General features: G+C 45.5%; 1 protein-coding gene across 5 annotated transcripts in view; it reads left to right on the plus strand.

Moving 5' to 3' along the window:
• The window catches only part of ALDH3B1 (aldehyde dehydrogenase 3 family member B1), a 340333-nt gene that overhangs the window by 207634 nt on the left and 110754 nt on the right, over positions 1 to 21945 (plus strand). The window lies entirely within an intron of this gene.

Here is a 21945-nt window from a genome sequence, read left to right on the forward strand (position 1 = left end):
GCAGCGCCATGGTGGGGTCCTCAGGTTCAAATCAATATTGAAGATAAAAGAAACCAGAGACCTACAATGGTATAGAACATATTTGTAGTTGATAGAAGAAAAGAAAAGCACTTACAATTTTCTGGAGCTTCTGAATAGCTCCAACGATATTGCCTGGGCGATATGATCCCCACTTGTGGATATACATGTAGTAGACCTTGGGCTAGTAGCCAGGAGCAGGAGTGTGATAGTAGGGCCCCAAATGAAGTGGGGAGAAGCTTTTACTTGGAAGTGTGATAACAGCAGGTCACCGATATGTAAAAGGCGGAGAATAAAATAAAATATAGTGTACTCTGATAAAAGATGATACCAATAATAAAAGGAGAGGTACTCACAACGTGGCTTTGCTCAATCCTTCTGGCATAGGTGGTATCTTCCCCACCAAGGAAATAGAAGAGAGCGTCCTTTGGATAAAATCTTCTAAAAAGCACCAAGTGAAACCTGATAGCTGATTGGCTTTGTAATATGATGCTGAATATATGGCTCTGTGGATTGTGACTGTGGCAAAATCTGTATTTAAAGGGACACTATAGTCACCTGAACAACTTCAGCTTAATGAGGTTGTTCAGGTGAGAACTATAGCTCCCTGCAGGCAGCCTTTCTCATGTAAACACTGTATTTTCTGAGAAAATACAGTGTTTACATTGAAAGCTAGGAACACCTCCAGTTGCAGTCACTCAGAGTGAACCAGAGGTGATACCGGAGAAACTGACGGAAGCCAAGCACAGAGAGATGGACACAGGTTTCTTCAGGAAGGAAGAGATTCTTTATTGGATCACCGATCGGGACTCAGAGGGACTAGCGTCACCAAAATACCACAAGTTCTGAGCCCCGGACAATAGTGCAGGCTCCTTATATAGGCATATAACTCCTCCCATATTAAGCTCCACCCGCACATTCTCTTAACCAATCAACACAAATAAGAATTAACTTCCTGTTTGACCGCATGGCTTGTCCAGCACAATGGAGGAGGGGAATACTATATCCTGTATTCTTGCACATGCTCCGTACACTACTGATCGTATCTTGCCTCGTGCAACCAACTGATCGATACGTCAGCATATGCACGTACACATGCCACGTGGTAATCTCGGCCTACTAAATTTATTTTTACCGAGATTCCACCACATTCCCCCCTTTGATGCCTCTTGATATTTTACAATTACTTGAGGCATCACATAACCTTAGTTTTGCTTACACCGCAAGTTACCTTGAACCAGACCAGACTTATCTTATGATGTGAATCTTTTAACACTCATCTTCCTGCATTGGTTCTCCTTGATCTAGAGCCTTATACTTATATATCGCCATTATCTGTGCAGCAGCCTTCCTCTCTGCTATACTTCCTATCAGGCTTTGCACAGACCTAACTACTAAGGGTATAAGACACGGTAGGAGTAGACACAACAGTAAAATCAATAGGACTCCACCTACCACTGCCTTAAGCCCTCCAAACCACTCATACCAGCTACCAAACCAACTACTTGGATTATACCCTTTCCATACCTGAGTAGGCACATGCGCTAGTTTAACCATATGGCTAGTAAGCTCAGCTATTGCTTGCCCTTCGTCATCTATTTGAAGACAGCAATTGCTTAGGTTAAACTTCCCACATACACCTCCCTCTACTGCCAAAAGGTAATCCAAGGCTAATCTATTCTGGTATACTGCTGTCCTCATCCTGGTATTATGTTTCACTAGGAGATTGAGCGCTTGTGATGTTTCATTAGTGATAATCTCAACCACCGCCTGTAATCTTATAATGCGGTTGAGCATATAAATAGGGGTTCTATAACCAAAGGTACCATCTTCTGCCCACGTGGCTGGCCCATAATAATCTATGATACGCTGGGGAGGCCATTCATTATCTTCCCAGGTGCCTATCTCTAAGGGTCCCCTTTTCTTCCTATGATTCACATCATACACTTTAACACCTAAAGTCTCACCTGTTTCAATCGGTAACAAGAAGAAGGATGGTTTGAGCATACCCAACACACATGCCCCTTCCCAGTCCTGTGGCAACTCCGAATAGGCTTTCTTACCACAGATCCAGTACAAATTTGCTGGGGCTCTCCAGGTAGATGTGATGGATAAATCAAACCACACATCCTTTAAACTGGCATATCTAGCAAACGGGTTAGATGGTTCTGAGACATTTGAAGCCGACCACCAAGTTGTATTTTTAGTATCATCATCATAAGCTTTTTGCCCTAGACAAGTTAATTCTCCTACAGAAGTATTATACATTATTCCTTTCCTTGCTATGCAAACATAACCTATGATGGAGGTCTTTAATCTCCACTCAGATTTACCTCTAACACTCAAATGATAATCGGCTTGTGTAGATATTAGTTGGTCAACTGCCTCAGAACCGGACATTACCTCCTTTGCTTCCCAAGGCCATTGGTCTCCCATGTTAGTACCTCCACACACATAGCAGTTGGTAACATTAAGACTACCGGCAATACTCTCAGCTAGGTCAATGAACAGGTTCTTAGCATTATGGGGGATCTTATTATCTATACTCATCTCTTCATAAAAGGAATGGTATACTTGATGAGTCTGGGAGGATACCGTATCAGTCTCTATTCCTATAAACAATAATGTCCCAGGATCTAAACCCGTCCCGTATATCTGAAACCCAAATAAATTTCCATACTTATCTAGGAACTTGTCGGGGTTATTAATAAGTATATGGACTGGGTTGCATTCCATAGACTTACAATAAGGGCTAGTCGGCAACTTAGTCACTATCATGTCTTTATCTACTGTCTGTCCCCAAGTCGCCCACCCCACACAAGACCAATATGGGCAAAAGTTATAGTCTTTATTTGGGCATCTAGGACTTACATATTTATTTTTACTACTGGGACAAATATATTTATCATTAGACCCATACGTCCTCTCCCATCTAAGATCCCCACATACATTCCACGGTTTTCTACCACTTGATATCGCCTTACATGCATCAAATAGCAGAACACCCGAAGAATATACGGATTCTAACACCGTCTTATTAATTAGGGTCCCCTGAGGATCTCCATTCCTGAGAGTCAACCAAATTGTACGAGGTTGATACTCTGGACTGAAGCACTTAGGTTCTCCTACTCCTAAATGGCACACACTATATTCTATATTTAGGTATCTACATCTTGATACCTCTCCTTTACATTCGTATTGTGAATGCCAAATTAGGGTTTGGGAAATATGGTTACCTGTTCTCGTAGTCTTAATGCATACCTCACAGCTAGGAGTGTCGGTACCTCTACCTTCCTGAATAAAAAACACATGTAAATAAACACAATCAAAAGCACATCTTTCGCCGTCATCCTCAGTCTTCGTCCGTGCGATGGAACCTCAGCTTCCAGGATGTGAGGGCTGCAGGGAATGGAGTTCTGCTCGTCTTCACAGGTGTCCCTTCGAGACTTTCCTGGCTTATACACTATGTGTTGGTAAGCGGACAGGCTTTATTATGGCCTTCTCACTCACACCTGTAACAATAAAATTTGTAATCCACAATAATTCCTCGTTACTCCGACTGAGTAGTGCGTTTCAACCGGATCTTGCAGGGATTCTCTGGATCTGCTGTAACTTGCCAAGAATCGACTGCTGCTGGTTTAACCCTGGAGTGATGTATCCACGGAGTCACTTCGGCTACTTTTATCGCTGTAGGGGTAGACAAAAGAACAACATAAGGACCTCTCCACTTGGGCCCTAACGGTACATTATTCCACTCTTTAATCCACACTTGGTCTCCTGGATGATAACTATGAACAGGGGGATAAATATTCACAGGTAATCTATCTTGTACCCATTTCTGTACCTCCTCCATAGTCTTACCCAACTCTACAACCTGCTGCCGGGTAATTCCTTCTCCCAACTGACTCAAATCCCCCCTTAAGTTACCAAGTACGGGAGGTGGTCGCCCATACATAATTTCAAAAGGAGAGAGGCCCATCCTTCTGGTAGGGGTACTGCAGATTCGCAATAGAGCTATAGGTAAGAGAACGTTCCACTTAAGTTGGGTTTCCTGACACATTTTAGCCAACTGGTTCTTAATAGTTCTATTCATTCTCTCTACCTTACCAGAACTCTGGGGTCTATATGCGGTATGAAGCCTCCACTTTATGCCAAGCATATGAGTCAGTTGTTGTAGGCACTGATGAACAAAAGCTGGACCATTGTCCGATCCTATAGAACAGGGTAGTCCATATCGGGGTATTATTTCTCGTAGTAGGAATCTCACAACTTCTCCCGCTTTCTCTGTACGAGTAGGACATGCTTCTACCCAGCCTGAATAGGTGCACACAATTACCAACAGGTAACGATGTCCACCCGATTTAGGCATCACTGTAAAGTCTATTTGTAGATCGGACATGGGGAGTCCCCCCATAAACTGGACTCCTGGTTGCTTTACTGGTCCTTGTCTTGCATTATTCTTAGCACACGTTACACATCTGCGTACAATGGCCTGAGTCAAGTTGGACAATCTTGGTATGTAGAAATGTTTCCTGAGAGATTCTTCTGTACTGTCTCTCCCAGAATGTGTCCCGTTATGATAGTTCTGGACAATTTCTACTGCTAGTGATGCTTGTATAACTATTCTTCCATCTTCTAGCTGATACCACTTGTTCTCCAAATACTTTCCCGGTTCAGTCTTTAACCACTCCTCTTCTTGAGTTGTATAAACTGGAGTCCATTGAGACAGTGGGGTTGGTATTAGAGCAGCTATATGCCCCACATACTCCTGTCTTCCTGATTCAGCAGCACGCTTAGCTGCACTATCTGCCATCCGATTTCCTTTGGTTACATCACCATCCCCTCTCAGATGCGCTCGACAATGTATAATACCGACTTCTTTCGGCTCCCACACTGCTTCCAATAGTTGTAGGATTTCAGCTGCGTACTTGATTTCTTTGCCTTCTGAATTCAGTAGTCCTCTTTCTTTATACAAAGCTCCGTGGGCATGAGTGGTTAAAAACGCATACTTAGAGTCCGTATAGATATTTACTCTTAAACCTTCAGCCAATTGTAACGCTCGTGTTAGTGCTATTAATTCTGCCTTTTGTGCTGATGTTCCTTTTGCCAGTGGCCGAGCTTCTATCACCTTGTCTATTGTTGTTACTGCATATCCTGCGTAGCGGATCCCTTCTTTCACATAACTACTGCCGTCGGTGTAATATTGAACATCGGGGTTCTGGATGGGAAAATCACGAAGATCTGGTCTACTTGAAAATACTTCATCCATTACTTCCAAACAATCATGTTGACTTTCAGTAGGTTGCGGCAAAAGGGTAGCTGGATTTAAGGTGTTTACAGTCTCTAAATGCACTCTTGGGTTTTCACACAACATTGCTTGATACTTGGTCATACGGCTGTTACTAAACCAATGATTTCCTTTGTAATCCAACAACGTCTGTACTGCATGTGGGACTCGTACATAAAGTTCTTGACCCAGAGTGAGTTTATCGGCTTCAGCTACTAGCAGGGCGGCTGCAGCTACGGCTCTTAGACAAGGTGGAAGTCCGCTGGCCACTGCATCCAGTTGCTTAGACATGTAGGCAACAGGTCTTTGCCATGATCCCAAGTACTGTGTCAATACTCCCACAGCCATTCTTCTTTGCTCATGTACATACAGGTAGAATGGTCGTGTGTGATCAGGTAGACCTAATGCTGGGGCACTCATCAAAGCCTTCTTCACATCTTCAAATGCCGTTTGCTGTTCTTGGGTCCATAAGAAGGGGTCGTGCTCTGTACCTTTGATGGCTGCGTACAGAGGTTTTGCCAGTATCGCATAGCTGGGAATCCATATCCTACAGAAGCCTGCTGCCCCCAAGAATTCTCGCACTTGTCTTCTATTCTTGGGTATTGGTATTTGGCAGACAGCTTCTTTTCTCTCTGGCCCCATAATCCTTTGACCTTCAGAGATATGGAATCCCAGATACTTGACAGTTGGCAAACACAACTGAGCCTTCCTCCTGGACACCTTGTATCCTGCCTTCCAGAGAATATGTAGTAGATCGTGCGTTGCTTGCTGACATTTTTCTTTTGTAACTGCTGCTATCAACAAGTCATCTACATATTGTAACAATACACATTCTCCTGGGATAGACTCGAAATCCAGTAGATCTTGACTTAGAGCTGAACCAAATAGGGTAGGTGAATTTTTAAACCCTTGGGGCAGTCTTGTCCAAGTCATTTGGCGTTTTGAGCCCGTTACAGCGTTCTCCCATTGGAAAGCGAAAATACATTGACTTTCTGTGGCAATTCGGAGGCAAAAGAAGGCATCTTTGAGATCTAAGACTGTGAAGTAAGTAGCCCCGCCCGGAATTAAAGCAAGCAGGTTATATGGATTGGGCACGACTGGATGTATACTAACAACCGCATCATTGACTGCTCTCAAGTCCTGCACAGGTCGATACTCATCTGTACCGGGCTTTTGAACAGGCAGCAATGGGGTGTTCCAGGGGGAAGTACAGAATTTTAGGATACCATACCGTATGAACTTATCCAGATAGGATTGAATGTTCTTCTTAGCCTTCTGCGGGATGTGGTATTGTCTTAGGCTTACTGGATAAACCCCAAGTTTTAGTTCAATTTTTATAGGTGGAATATTGCGGGCCAGTCCTGGTGGGTTGTTCTCTGCCCAAACTCCTGGTATGTTGAACAATGTCTCATCACTCCTAGGGTTTTGGCTAGTCAACACTGTATAAAGTCGCCACTCTTCTTCCTTTGGTACGGATAAAGTCATAATACCTGAAGGTCCATTAAACTTTAAGGATGTTGTTCCATTTGGTAGGAACGTAATCTGCGCTTGTAATTTTGATAGCATATCACGTCCCAGCAATTGGACTGGACATTCAGGCATATAAAGGAATTGATGTTTTACTACGTGGCCTCCCAATGTACAGAGTCGACTTTTAAGAACCGGTTTTTCAGCACTTCTTCCAGTTGCTCCTATCACAGTAATAGTCCTTCCAGATGGAGGAGCAACTAGATTAGTCACCACTGAATGTTCAGCACCAGTGTCGATCATGAACGCACTCCTTTTTCCCCCTATTGATACATCGACCATAGGCTCCGCTCGACCAAGGGGGATGGAGCCCGGTCGGTATCAATAGTCCTCCATGACCGTGTCAGCCAATCCTACAAAGTCCCTACCTTCTCTATCGCGGGACCTTTGCGCTGCTGGAATATACCTGTCTTCCCTAACACTTCCTCTGTTCCCATTACTCCCTCTATAACCATTACTCCCTCCGGGGCCTCCTCTACCTCTCGCTCTGCATCTAAAGTTTCCGTAGCCTGCCCTGGGTTGGTCTCTCTCGTACTGCTCTCTTTGCGGACATTCGTTCCTCCAATGCCCTTCTTCCTTGCAATACGCGCATTGATCCCTACTCAAAGGCTCCCTACTCCATCTATTATTGCCTCTATCTGGGCCCCGTTTATCTACGCCTGCGATCGCTACCGCTAGCATATCAGCCTTTTTATGCATCTTGCGCTCTTCCTCTTTCTTACTTTCTGTATCCCTGTTCATATAGACCTTATTTGCTACCTCCATTAGTTGGGTGATGGACATACCTGCAAACCCTTCTAACTTTTGTAGCTTGCGCTTAATATCTCCGTATGCTTGGCTGACAAAGGCGGAGTTAACCATTCGGGAATTGTCTGCGTCTTCCGGATTAAAGGGGGTATACAAGCGGTATGCCTCCAATAATCGGTCATAAAAGACACTGGGCGCTTCATCGCTTTTCTGGATCACCTCAACTGTCTTCGACATGTTAATGGCTTTCTTTCCTCCTGCTTTCATGCCAGCAATTATAGCGTCTCTATAGGCTCTGAGTTGAACCATATCAGCACCATTTACGTTCCAATCGGGATCAGTGTTGGGATAATGTGTTGCGGCCCATGCTGCTGGATTAGTTTGGTTCAAAGCACGGGCTCTATCCTCTAGTGCTTTTATGGCTGCTTGATTTATTCTTGTCCTTTCCTCATTGTTAAATAAAGTCATTAGTAACTGCTGGCAATCAGCCCATGTCGGATTATGCGTCTGTACTATTGAGGTGAACAGATCAGTCATAGCTTGTGGTTTCTCAGTATACGAGGAATTATGGGTCTTCCAGTTTAAAAGATCGGTTGTGGTAAATGGGACATATACGAAGACTGGGTCAGCGTGTGCCATTTGACCTGCGGCATCGATATAAGCTGACCCGGGATTCAGACGAAGAGGCATCTGATAGTGCTTTAATTGTTGGGCACCAGTCAACTGTCGGGTTTGGATGGGGCTACGTAGAGAGGCGTCAGTCATGGGTTCCGGTCGGGGAGAGATAGGGTATGGGGATGTGGGAGGTTGGTTTTGGGAAAAGGTCGTAAATAAAACACTTCGAGCCGAGCTAGATGAAGCTTGACCGGAAGTCTGAAGTGGCGCCAAATCAGGATATTCGTTTCTAATGGGGGTGGGTTCTGGTTCCGGAAGGGGAGATTTAGTACGAGGGGGGGTGGATCCTGTACTGGAGGAGGAAGCGGAAGTGGATGAGGGTAATGAGGGGAGGGGTGCAGGACTTCCTGCGTTTGCGTCACTTCTTCTTAACGGAAAGTAAGGGGGCGGCAAAGGGATCTCGGACTCAGGGGGCGTGTCCAAAATGGGCCTAACACCAGTCCTAGTGGACGAACAAGTCCTAGCTACCATGAGGCGACACTGCTCCTCGTGGCATGTCTGGAGCCATTTTGGCGAGTCATTTACGGCCTGTCTCCAACAGTCAATATAAGGAAACTGGCCGTAAAGTTCAGGCCTACCTGATACAGCCACGTGTAAGCGCTGTACCAGAGTTAGATCCAAACTGCCACGTGGCGGCCATGCCGCAACCAAAGTAGGCCACTCCCTAGTGCACAAAGTAACTAAACGCACAGGAGACATCTTAACCCCAAAATCACAAGTTTTGAATCCCTTTTTAAAATTCTTCACCATACAACCTAAGGGATCCGGAATCGTTGACTGCGACGCACCCATACTTAACAATGGAACGTCGTCGACAACGAATACTATACACGCGTACTATTCAACAGTCACACCCGTTTCCTCTGGCAACAGCACCACGTGGTACGGTTACCAAGTGAAACGTACACAATAACAATAAACACTCAGGGAATTCCCGTACACACACAGCTGTTACACCAGTCACTAGATAATCAATATTATGCCCTTTGGCGTAACTATACAGTCACCCACGCTATAATTCTCTATATACGAATTACCCGTCTATAACACACCCCAGTAACATCGTCTTTTACAAATAGCGGTTACAGTACGGTTAGCATAGGTCAAAGCACAAGTTAAGGTCACAATACAATTATTAGTGGTTATGGTGTTAAACATGCAATGGACAACAATGATTAGTACTTATATACAGTGTCAGTAAATATACAGGGTTATGGTACCGTGCACTATAATACAGCAACACACTATTAACACTCTCGCTAGACGGCTGAGCTCGCGCTATCTAACAAGATATACACTTTACTAAAACAATCGTTAACACATTTACAATTCCCAACTAAACTATTGGCCAGTACCTTGAATGGACTACCTAAAACTATATACACCCGTTTTGGTTAGCCACACTGCCCAATCACCACATATATAGCGAGCTAGAGAACCGAATTTACACAGGCGCCTCTTAGTCGCACTATCAAAAGTCTAGTGGGTTCCAAATTTACACGCCTTCCCACTTAGCCCAGATAGGATGAGAACTAGCGAACCGAATTTACACAGGCGCCGCTTAGTCTCCCGGTCTCTCCGACCTAGCGAACAAAATGTACACCCTAGAACGCTAGTCTAGACAAGACACCGGTGTCCGGCTAGGGCTATTTACACCAGGACCCCGCCTGACTAACCAAATCAAACGGTCTGACTAAAGAGCGTTCGATCGAGCGGTGCGCCTTCGCTCCTTCCCTCCGACAGAGGGGGCAGATACACAGATTCAAAAACCCCTTTGGGCCTACCGCACAATCGGTATACCCCTAGTGGGTCCTGCCGTCTAAAACAGCAGTTGTCTTACCTCCTCGTTCCTGAACCTGAGTTCACACTCATCGACGGGGACACCCCAGCACTTCTCACGTAGAGGCCGATGATCTCCTGGACAACGGCCCAGTGGCGCCGAGACGAAGGGAGGTCCACGCAGAAGTTCAGGGGTGCAGCCGTAGAGAACGTGGGCAAAGATAGACCGTCTCACGCCTCTGCCTCTCAGCTACCGTTGAACGATGAGCTTCCCGGCCAATGCACCAAATGATACCGGAGAAACTGACGGAAGCCAAGCACAGAGAGATGGACACAGGTTTCTTCAGGAAGGAAGAGATTCTTTATTGGATCACCGATCGGGACTCAGAGGGACTAGCGTCACCAAAATACCACAAGTTCTGAGCCCCGGACAATAGTGCAGGCTCCTTATATAGGCATATAACTCCTCCCATATTAAGCTCCACCCGCACATTCTCTTAACCAATCAACACAAATAAGAATTAACTTCCTGTTTGACCGCATGGCTTGTCCAGCACAATGGAGGAGGGGAATACTATATCCTGTATTCTTGCACATGCTCCGTACACTACTGATCGTATCTTGCCTCGTGCAACCAACTGATCGATACGTCAGCATATGCACGTACACATGCCACGTGGTAATCTCGGCCTACTAAATTTATTTTTACCGAGATTCCACCACAGAGGGACTTCGGAGTTGATGGAGGCATAATATGCCTCCATCCACAGAGATCTGCTGTACACGAGCATCCTGTGATTCAGTATTCAGTATTCATTGATTCAATCCATCTCTATGAGGAGATGCTGATTGGCCAGGGCTGTGTTTGAATCATGCTGGCTCTGCCCCTGATCTGCCTCCTTGTCAGTCTCAGCCAATCCTATGGGGAAGCACTGTGATTGGATCAGGCTATCACATGTCAGCAGAATGCTTGTTTTTCCTGAGTCTAACAGCATGCAGATTTACAGCTTCTGGCTTTAATACAGTAAATGTTTTACTATATTTACGGAGGCATGAGGGGCCCTGGGGGGCTAGATGGTCGTGTTAACACTATAGGGTCAGGAATACATGTAGTTGCACTGGTGACTATAGTGTCCCTTTAACCCCTTAAGGACCAAACTTCTGGAATAAAAGGGAATCATGACATGTCACACATGTCATGTGTCCTTAAGGGGTTAAAGCAGATCGATTACTATGTGCATTGCTTTAAATACAGAGATGCCAACATATAGCTAGTTTTGGCAATCATTTATTTTTGTCATTGTTTTTCTGTTTTTGCTTTTTTTTTTTTTTACCAGCTTGTAGTGGAATAGATTTAAAATTAATGTTTGCCTATTTTACTGGTATAAATAAAGCCACAATGGAAAGATGTTTGCCAGTGGGTGGGGCGGCAGAGCTAGCCACAAAGCTGATCATATGAGTTTCACTGCAGCTCCGGCTTTTAGCCTGATTCTTTCATGATTTGAATAGCTGATTTTCACTGCAGATCACCATCATCAAAAGATGGAGAAAGATGGGCACCTGAAATATCCATGATTTTTATGGCACATGCACCAGACCATGCTGGACCATGCTGCTCCTAAGACCATACTACTTTAAGGAGGAGAAGCCTTCTTTCTTTTTTTAGGAGGTTTACTTGCCAGATCTCATAATAAAGATAATAGTATATTTTCTACTAAATGGGACAGCTACCCATGAAATCGCTCTGTCATATGGTACTGCCTTTAAATATTTCAAAGACTTCTAAACAAATTGTAAAGTCTTCTCTAATCTCTCTCATAAACCTTATGATTGTAGTCACCATTACAATAGATGGAATACAGACACTATTTGTGTGTCCCCAGATTCCTTTTCTGTTTTGGTCACCCTGTGCCCATTATTGGTTCAGGATATGTTGAATGTATTGCTTGTATGTGCCTTTCCCCCTCCCCCTTTTTCCTGTCCGATTGTTTCCCCGTCAGGGCGTTGTCCCAGGGACACTGCCAAACCACTTTAAACTAACTGCCCTTTAAACTAACAATCTCCCATCAGCCCTTGCTATTGTCTGACCCCAATCTTTCTTGTACTATAGTACTCTATGCACCCTATTGTATGTAAATGAGGCTGTTGGGGTCTTAAATACAGTTGCAAGAAAAAGTATGTGAACCCTTTGGAATGATATGGATTTCTGCACAAATTGTAAAATGTGATCTGATCATCATCTAAGTCACAACAATAGACATCACAGTCTGCTTAAACTAATAACACACAAAGAATGAAATGTTGCCATGTTTTTATTGAACACACCATGTAAACATTCACAGTGCAGGTGGAAAAAGTATGTGAACACTTGGATTTAATAACTGGTTGAACCTCCTTTGGCAGCAATAACTTCAACCAAACGTTTCCTGTAGTTGCAGATCAGACGTGCACAACGGTCAGGAGTAATTCTTGACCATTCATCTTTACAGAACTGTTTCAGTTCAGCAATATTCTTGGGATGTCTGGTGTGAATCGCTTTCTTGAGGTCATGCCACAGCATCTCAATTGGGTTGAGGTCAGGACTCTGACTGGGCCACTTCAGAAGACGCATTTTCTTCTGTTTAAGCCATTCTGTTGTTTGGGTCATTGTCCTGTTGCAACATCCATCTTCTGTTGAGCTTCAGCTGGTAGACAGATGGCCTTAAGTTATCCTGCAAAATGTCTTGATAAACTTGGGAATTCATTTTTCCTTCGATGATAGCAATCCGTCCAGGCCCTTACGCAGCAAAGCAGCCCCAAACCATGATGCCACCACCATCATGCTTCACAGTGGGGATGAGGTTTTGATGTTGGTGTGCTGTGCCTCTTTTTCGCCACACATAGTGTTGTGTGTTTCTTCCAAACAACTCAACTTTGGTTTCATCTGTCCACAGAATATTTTGCCAGTACTGCTGTGGAACATACAGGTGCCCTTGTGCAAACTGTAAACGTGCAGCAATGTTTTGTTTGGACAGCAGTGGCTTCCTCTGTGGTATCCTCCCACGAAATCCATTCTTGTTTAGTGTTTTTCGTATTGTAGATTCGCTAACAGGGATGTTAGCATTTTCCAGTGACTTTTGTAAGTCTTTAGCTGACACTCTAGGATTCTTCTTCACCTCATTGAGCAGTCTGTGCTGTGCTCTTGCAGTCATCTTTACAGGACAGCCACTCCTAGGGAGAGTAGCAGCAGTGCTGAACTAGACAATTTGTCTTACCATGGACTGATGAACAGCAAGGCTTTTAGAGATACTTTTATAACCCTTTCCAGCTTTCTGCAAGTCAATAATTCTTAATCGTAGGTCTTCTGAGAGCTCTTTTGTGCAAGGCATCATTCACATCAGGCAATGCTTCTTGTGAAAAGCAAACCAGCAGAACTGGTGTGTGTTTTCTATAGGGCAGCTGTAACCAACACCTCCAATTTCATCTCATTGATTGGACTCCAGTTGGCTGACATCTCACTCCAATTAGCTCTTGGAGATGTCATTAGTCTAGGGGTTCACATACTTTTTCTTGCAACTGTATGTCTATATATCTATTAAACTTTGTTGCTGTCCACCAAGTGTTGCCTGGTGTTTGGGGAAAGAGCTCTGAGTACTGCTCTGCTGATGGAAAGTGTGTCCAGGGCTATAAACACAGTAGCCTGATCAGGCCTGAAAAGGCCCTCAGTGATCTCAGTCAAACCTCCGCAACTTGGTCTGAAGTGCCCCAAGGTCCCTGATAGCTACGAGGAAGCAGACTTGGCGGTGGTTCTTGGTAGGACTATTGGGACTCCGTCACAAACCTAATTTGCAAAACGAAGAGGATTTTTTTAAATTTAGTTTTACCACAAATTATTAATAAGATGTTCCTGGTAAATAGCTAGACCATTGGAATAACTCAAAATCGAGGAGCCCAGTTGCTGCTGAAAATCTTTAAAATACACTTTTTAGAAGCTCTCCTAACCTAACACAACTTTCCTGTAAGTATTTAAGTTTTCTCAGAAGGCAAATCAACTTTTGTTTTAACACTATCATAAATAATAGCTACAAAAGGTGAGATACTTGTGGGTAGCACATTCTTCTCCTAATCTTAGCGATTGGAATCCAAAACCGCCAGCAAAAAAACACAAAATATAGCAAATATTAGTTCATGCTTAACCAATAAACACATTATGTAAATAGTGACTAACGAGCAATAAAACTACTCTGGGTTAATCAGCAAGAGCTGAAATGTTTGTTCTAGACATACTTTGGCAAGCTATGCATTTACCCCACATGCCATCACCAATAGGATTTAAAAAGTTGTATATTTCAAAACAAATGGTATTATCAATTGCATTATTTAAAGAGCCAATCTAGCCATCATAAACACCACAGCACTTTGTAGTGATTAGGCTACCAGATGTCCATGCCTGGCAGTAATCTATTGAACCGTTACCTCACTGTGTCAGACACCCGCTGATTTGATAACGCTCTCCGCCAATCAACACTAAACCTGATGAGTATTGTAGCGGATCACCTGGCACCCCGACTGGACACTTCCATTGACGGACGCTTCCTAGCTGACGCGGAGGACCATGAGCACTGCACTGGGACCACAACCACCGCAGACTCCACAACCGCCGTAGCTTAACTGGAGTCTCGCCATCTTCCTACCACGCTAGATCAACATCGGTCCTCCAGGACCGTGTGGGTAAGACCTCTCCTCAGGGAGAGCGTATCAGGAACACTTCTTAAAAAAGCTAAGTGATTAGAGCTCAGGGGAGTATACAAAGTATAGCAATCCCCAGTGTAAATATTGCAGTTCCCTACAATAACAAGACAAGGCTACGAATTGAGGGGAACTGCTATACTTTGTATACTCCCCTAAGCTCTAATCACTTAGCTCTTTTAAGAGCTGTTCCTGATACGCTCTCCTGGAGGAGAGGTTTTTCCCACACGGTCCTGGAGGACAGAGGTTGATCCAGGGTGGAAGGAAGACAGTGAGACTCCAGTTAAGCTATGGCGGTTGTGGAGTCTGCTGTGGTTGTGGTGTATGGTGCGGTGTTTATGGTCCTCCGCGTCAAATAAAAATAAGATAATCCCTCCCCTGTGTCTGGGGGATAATTACTTGAGTACACAACATATAATTAAATTATCTCTCAGTACAAGAAACATGCAATACAACAACACCCCAGTCCAAACATGGAAGCGTCTGTGTGGACAATTAAACATTTATTAGGGACTGGGGCAGCCAAGACAGGAGCATTCACTAGGGCTTGTTTAAGAGAAAGCGGATTCACATGTGGGAGACCACAGGACCTGCCTTGGTAAACTCTTTTTCGTCAAGGGTTTAGCTATAGTACTATAGTTTGTGTGACGGATCACCTGGCACCCCGACTGGGCACCTCCGCCAACAGATGCTTCCTAGCTGACGCAGAGGACCGTAAGCACCACACCGTACACCACCAGCACCGCAGAAGACTCCACAACCGACGTAGCTTAACTGGAATCTCAACGTCTTCCTCCCACCCTGGACCAACCTCAGATATCCAGGACAGTGTGGGAAGAACTTCTCTTGCTCCAGAGAGCGTAGCTGGAACAGCTCTTTCAAGAGCTAGTAGTGATATAGCAGGGTAAAACAGGAACTACATTTTAATGGAGGCACACTGTCCTTGTATGCAAGTTTCCCAACAAGGGTGACGCCCAGGTGGACCTTGTTGGGCACAGGGACACAAATTGTACAAGCCAGTAAAAACAATGTGACAATGAACGACACTCCCACATACAGTACACAATCCTTCCCCTCTGCCTGTGATATTATTAAGGCAGATAATGCATTAACTTAATTATCCCCAGGCTGAAAAAAACACACATTTTTAGGTCTAATAAGTACCCCAAAACACAACATATCCCCATATCCAAAAATCACCCAGATAATGGGGTTCAGAAGTCCTATGGAAGTCATAGTTTTGCCCAGGCGCACGCAGGATTTCATGCCCAAAAGAGTTCCATAAAATCACGGCTAAGTGCCGCTGGAGGACCGATGGGAACCGCGAGGTTATCATGCCAAAGTTCCAGGGCATTCGCGGCTAAGTCTCCCTGAAGTCTATTCGCGGTTTTGGGCCATGCAAACAAGATGGCCGCCACTGCGTGTTCGAATGTCGAATGGCGGCCACTTCAAATGTTCGGGAGTTTGAAGAACCATTGTTTAAAGTCCCATTAGCCACAAATAGGGTCTCTCAGCCACAATAAATTAAGGGGGCCATAGTCACAGGGTAAAAGGCTGGCAAGAAGTCTCCTCCAAACCCCAGTGGCGAAGTGGCTTTCATCACAGTTTGGTACGAAACACCTGTAGTACCCAACAGTCCCTAAGAATGCTGTGACGGACCGCCTGGCACCCCGACCAGGTACCTCCATCAATCGCTGCTTGCTTGTACTTGCGAGTACCATAAGCACTGCGTTTGAACACCATAACTACTGCAAACCCCACGAACAGCCGCAGCTTGGTTGGGATCTCGTCGTCTCCTACCCACCCTGGATCTATGACCAGGATCCAGCTTCCAGTGGGTAGACCTCTCTTAGTCCAGAGAGCGTAGCAGGAACAAGCTCTTACAAGAGCTTAGTGATTATACTCAGGGGAGTCAGTGATGTATTTACCACAAGGCAAACAAGGCATTTGCCTAGGGCGGCACTCTCAAGGGGGGGCACCAAAAAACACCACCCCAAGCTCCCAGACAAATGCCTTGTGTTCTGGGGCTGTCCACCTTACTGTGAGTGAGTGTATCTCTCAGTGTGTGTCTGTGAGTGAGTGAGTGAGTGAGTGAGTGAAAGTGTGTGTGTCTTTCAGTGAGAATGGGTGTGCCTGTGAGTGTGTGTCAGTGTGTGTATGTCATTTTATGTGTATCTGAGAGTGTGTGCCTGTCAGTGAGTGGGTTTGTCGGTGTGTGTTTGTCAGTGAAAGTGTGTGTTGGTTAAACAGTGTGTGCCAATGACTGTATGTGTGTGCCAATGACTGTGTATATAAGTGAGGGCAAGTGAGGGCATGTGTCTGCCTTGGGGGGCGGGACTAAGCCAGCGAGCCCAGCGGTCGCATGTAAGCTGGGCTCCTGTCTAATGGGCCACATTACTGCTGATCCTTGCCAAATCCGAGTCGAAAACCAAACCGGGAAGTGCTGACTGAGATAAGCGAGACCTGGGAACAAGCCTGATACCCATTCTAAGCTCCTCAGAGACCGGGAGACTATTCTGGCCAGACGCGACCTAGAGGTGAGGGGACTGGGGGGAGTCGGCCGCTCTCCCCGGCCCTGCATCGGAGTGGGCAGCTGTCCAATCACCCTGTTCCCCCCCCCCGGACTGGTGGGGGTTATCCGGGTCAAAGCTTGACAGAACACCTACCTGCTAAAATCCCAAAGAGGGACCTCCATCAACAGCGGGAAGAGGCGAACTCCGGCAAAATAGCCGCAGCCACACACGCCCGACCTACGGAAGGGCCTGACTTCATTGCCAAACTAGATACGCTATTTGCTAAATTCTGGGAGAAGATGGCACTCAGAGAGCAGCAAGCCCAGGCACACAAATCTAATAACCACACTCTCACAGCGGAGCTAGCAGGCATCCAACAAGAGCGCACACCCCCCCTACCAACCAAGGCCCAAAAATGTCGCAGAAGGAGACGGCCTGCAAGAGGAGAACACACGCACACTAGGAAGCGGCCTGGGCAGCCTCCGGAAAGCCAACACTCACCCCGAGACAGCCCGACAATCCTGAAGTGACGAAAGCCAGGGAGACTACCTTACCAGCTGATTGGCATGCAGCGGACAGACATCTTGCCCATCACAGCAGCGCAGACACGAGCCTTCAAAAGCCGACTACCTAAAACACCTCGTCCAGCTACAACCCGCTAAGCGAATCCCTACAACATCGCTGAAAACAAAGAGACCTGCTGAACACCGCCGGCTAAGCCACACCTGGCAATACAGAGCACGAGCACTGAGAAGACCCAGAGACCATGGTCCGGCAACTGGACTATGCTGCTATGCAGCCAGAGCAAGGCGGGAGCGCACAGGCACTTGGGGCTGGTGGCTTCCTTTCCATACAAAAAGGTGGACTTGTGGGTTCCAGTCTTAGCAGCCTGCCATTAATGGGCATAGGATGAGCAGGCCCATACGAAGGCCACAGATCCCTTAATATACAGCTTGTTTTCACTGCTGCATGGGTTAGAATTCCGGCTCTGTGACAGGCAACAACTCCCCTGGAACATTCTTACTCTCCCTCTGGGTGTCCACCTGTGGTAGCGCAGCTCGGAGAACGTTTTATTTTTCTCTCTAATCTTAGCCCTACCAGCTACACATACTCTGTGACTAGCCTAGGATCAACTTGCCTTACACCTGTTCAAAGCCTTGATAAGACAGTGCTGTGGTACAACAATGACCTAATTCTTTTGTTTGTATGCCAGTTAAGTTAATACAAAATGCTATCTAGTTAATGCACATAGATATCTAATGGCAAACATAATATATTAACATGATTGTAAGGAAACCAAGTGTATTTAAACCACCTTCGGTAGTTTCCTCCCGAACCGCCAGAGCCTAGTGTATATAGCTCTCCGTTTGGTAGTTGAAATAGACTAAATCCATACAAATAGCTTTACAAGATAATTCCCTTAGTAAAGCATACGAATCCCCAAACATCAGCCGAAGTCAAGAAGAAGGGTACAAAATGAACTGTCTTTAATTAACACACACAGGCTTTTATGCAAGTCCCCATGCAAGGGGACATCCCACAGGGAGGGACAAAGTATAACCAATCACGTACAGTAAAATCATAAAACACACCCAGCACAAACATACAATTTCCTCCCCTAGCCCTGGAGATAATCAAGTCTGATAAAGTAATAACTTGATTATCTCCAGGCAGAAGTTTCCCCAATATCAGGAACACCCCTTTATACATGAGGTATAAAGGATAATATGTCCCCTGATAGCCCCGATCTGGGTGACCAACATATTCAAATTTCACCCAGATCGGTTCAGGGGTTCTCAAAAACTATGGAAGTCCTCTGTGAACGGTTCACCGTGGGTGGGCTGCCCAAAATAGTTCCACAAGTTTGGGTGGTTTTGCCGGTCAATTCAGAAAAAGGAGAAAAACGAATAAAAGTACCAAAAGGATTCCCCTGGCTCCTAGCAGCGATTGTTCCCCTCATTCGTATGCACAACCGTACCGAATAACGCTCTTCTAGCTAATCGGTACATATAGATCCAGCGTTCGTGTGTTTGAGACCGGTGTTCAGGAAGTCGAGTGTCCGATTTTAGTTCCAGACACTCGACGACCAAGTCCCGCTGCCTTTGTTCGTCTGAAAAAAGATGGCAGCCGGTTTTCTCAGCCATGTGGCGTTCGGTAGTATGAACGCTTGCCGCACGCGTAGAGGGTTTAATTGAAGCAGGTTTTGAAGTTAAATGAGCCAGGGGTGGTCTTTGTTCGGTAGTTCCATCTACCGAATGGAAAATGAAGAAATAACGAATAAAAAGGGTAATTTCTTCACAATGAAATGATGTTTAGCGTGCCTCCTGTACATAACCGCAGAGTTTAAGCTACCGTATTATTCTTATTATTTAAAGGAGCTCTACGTTAAAATTTTTTGTTACTCATCATTATTTTATGCCTAACTGGACTTTTCAGATGCAACTAAATGGTTAAAGCTTGTTTAAACATTAAAGGAACACTATAGTCACCTAAATTACTTTAGCTAAATAAAGCAGTTTTAGTGTATAGATTATTCCCCTGCAATTTCACTGCTCAATTCACTGTCATTTAGGAGTTAAATCACTTTGTTTCTGTTGATGCAGCCCTAGCCACACCTCCCCTGGCTATGATTGACAGAGCCTGCATGAAAAAAAAACTGGTTTCACTTTCAAACAGATGTAATTTACCTTAAATAATTGTATCTCAATCTATAAATTGAATTTTAATCACATACAGGAGGCTCTTGCAGGGTCTAGCAAGCTATTAACATAGCAGGGGATAAGAAAATCTTAATTAAACAGAACTTGAAATAAAGAAAGCCTAAATAGGGCTCTCTTTACAGGAAGTGTTTATGGAAGGCTGTGCAAGTCACATGCAGGGAGGTGTGACTAGGGTTCATAAACAAAGGGATTTAACTCCTCAATGGCAGAGGATTGAGCAGTGAGGCTGCAGGGGCATGTTCTATACACCAAAACTGCTACATTAAGCTGAAGTTGTTCAGGTGACTATAGTGTCCCTTTAATATACTTCCAGTTTTAAACATATAGTATTGAAGCTTGTTTATGATGCTGTGACCTATAGAACGCTTGTATGTAATTTTCATAAATGCACAACCAAAATAAAGAATAACAAATAAAAAGTGGCCTTGACACGAATTGGGGGGGGAAATTTTGATTTTGGGGGTGCACAAATTTAGTCGTGCCTAGGGAAGCACAAATCCAAAATACACCACTGAGGGGAGTATAGTGATTATAGCAATACCCCAGAGTGTAGTTCTCCAATCCCCCAAACATGAGCCGAAACCTCATGAAGGTGCAAGATGATCTGATCTTTAATGGTTCAGGTTGGCTTTTATACAATTCTCCAGGCCAGAGGAACACCCCGTGGACCTGATGGGGCACAGGAACACAAAGGACACAAACCAATCAGAACAAACATACAGTCTGTGACACGCCCATGTACAGCACACAATCCCTCCCCTCTGCTTGGGAGATAATTGAGTAAAGTCCTTAAGGCAGAAAAAACACTGTTTCACAAAGTTCAGAAAGTAGCCCAAAACATAGCATACTCTCAAAATGTTACATCCCGAGATAGCCCTGATCTGGGTGAACAACATATCCAAAAATCACCCAGATCAAAGCAGGGTTTCAAAAGTTTCATTGAAGTCTCTTTTTGGCCGGCGGCAAGCATGGCTTCATGCCAAAAATAGTTCCAGGGAATTAGGGCCAGCGGTCGGTCTATCTTTGTGGAGTACAAAAGTACTTACATGGAGGCGTGGCTAGGCTGCCGATGGAGTAGGACGCAGGCAGTAAGAGCTCCGAGGCCCCAACCCGCCAAAGCCCATTAAACATAGCAGTAACACTCGTCCGTATGGGTAAACCGAAGAGGGGGACTACCCCTGGCCCGAGCAGACCACCATGAGCCAGCAAACCGGGCCGATGGATGAATTTCTCTCCACCCCACATAACCGGAGCACGAGGCCCTGACAAAATGGAGCCCACGTCCCCTGGATCGAGCTGCCGGACGGGCTCCACACAAGACTCCCCACAGAGAGACGCCTTCACGCGGATGTCCGCAGAATTTGCATCGATATCAGCAAACATGCTCACCAGGCAGGACAAGAAGGAACTGGTAGCCGAACTCCGCACGCTATTAGAGAAGAAATAACGGCGGTTCGGAGAGACCTGGCCACACTAGAACACAGGGTTGATGACCTGGAGGTCCAACGCCTGCAAGCAGAACAGCACCAACAGGCCACCGACATGGCAACCTCACGGCAGGGCAACCTCCCTCCTCCTGGAGCTTACACGCCGGCGAAACAACATCCGCGTTAGGGGCCTGCCGGAATCTGACTGGGAATCCCCAAGAGAGCTATTAGAGGGCTTGTTTACACAAATCCTGGGGGAAGAAGCACCGTCGGACTTCGGTCTGGAAAGAGCCCATAGAGCGCTTAGAGCACCAAGGAGAGATGGCCTACCCAGAGACCAGATTTGCTGCCTGCAGTCGTTCCAGCTAAAGGAGGAAATTATGAGGGCGGCCAGAGCGCTGCGCGCCATTAGATACATGGACTCTCACATATCATTGTTCCACGACCTATCTACCCTCACCCTCGATGCTCGAAGGGCGCTGGGCGCTGCCTCCTGCAGCAGAAGCGGATCCCATATAAATGGG

The sequence above is a fragment of the Pelobates fuscus genome, chromosome 1, assembly GCF_036172605.1.
Source record: "Pelobates fuscus isolate aPelFus1 chromosome 1, aPelFus1.pri, whole genome shotgun sequence".
In the NCBI taxonomy this organism is placed as follows: domain Eukaryota; kingdom Metazoa; phylum Chordata; class Amphibia; order Anura; family Pelobatidae; genus Pelobates; species Pelobates fuscus.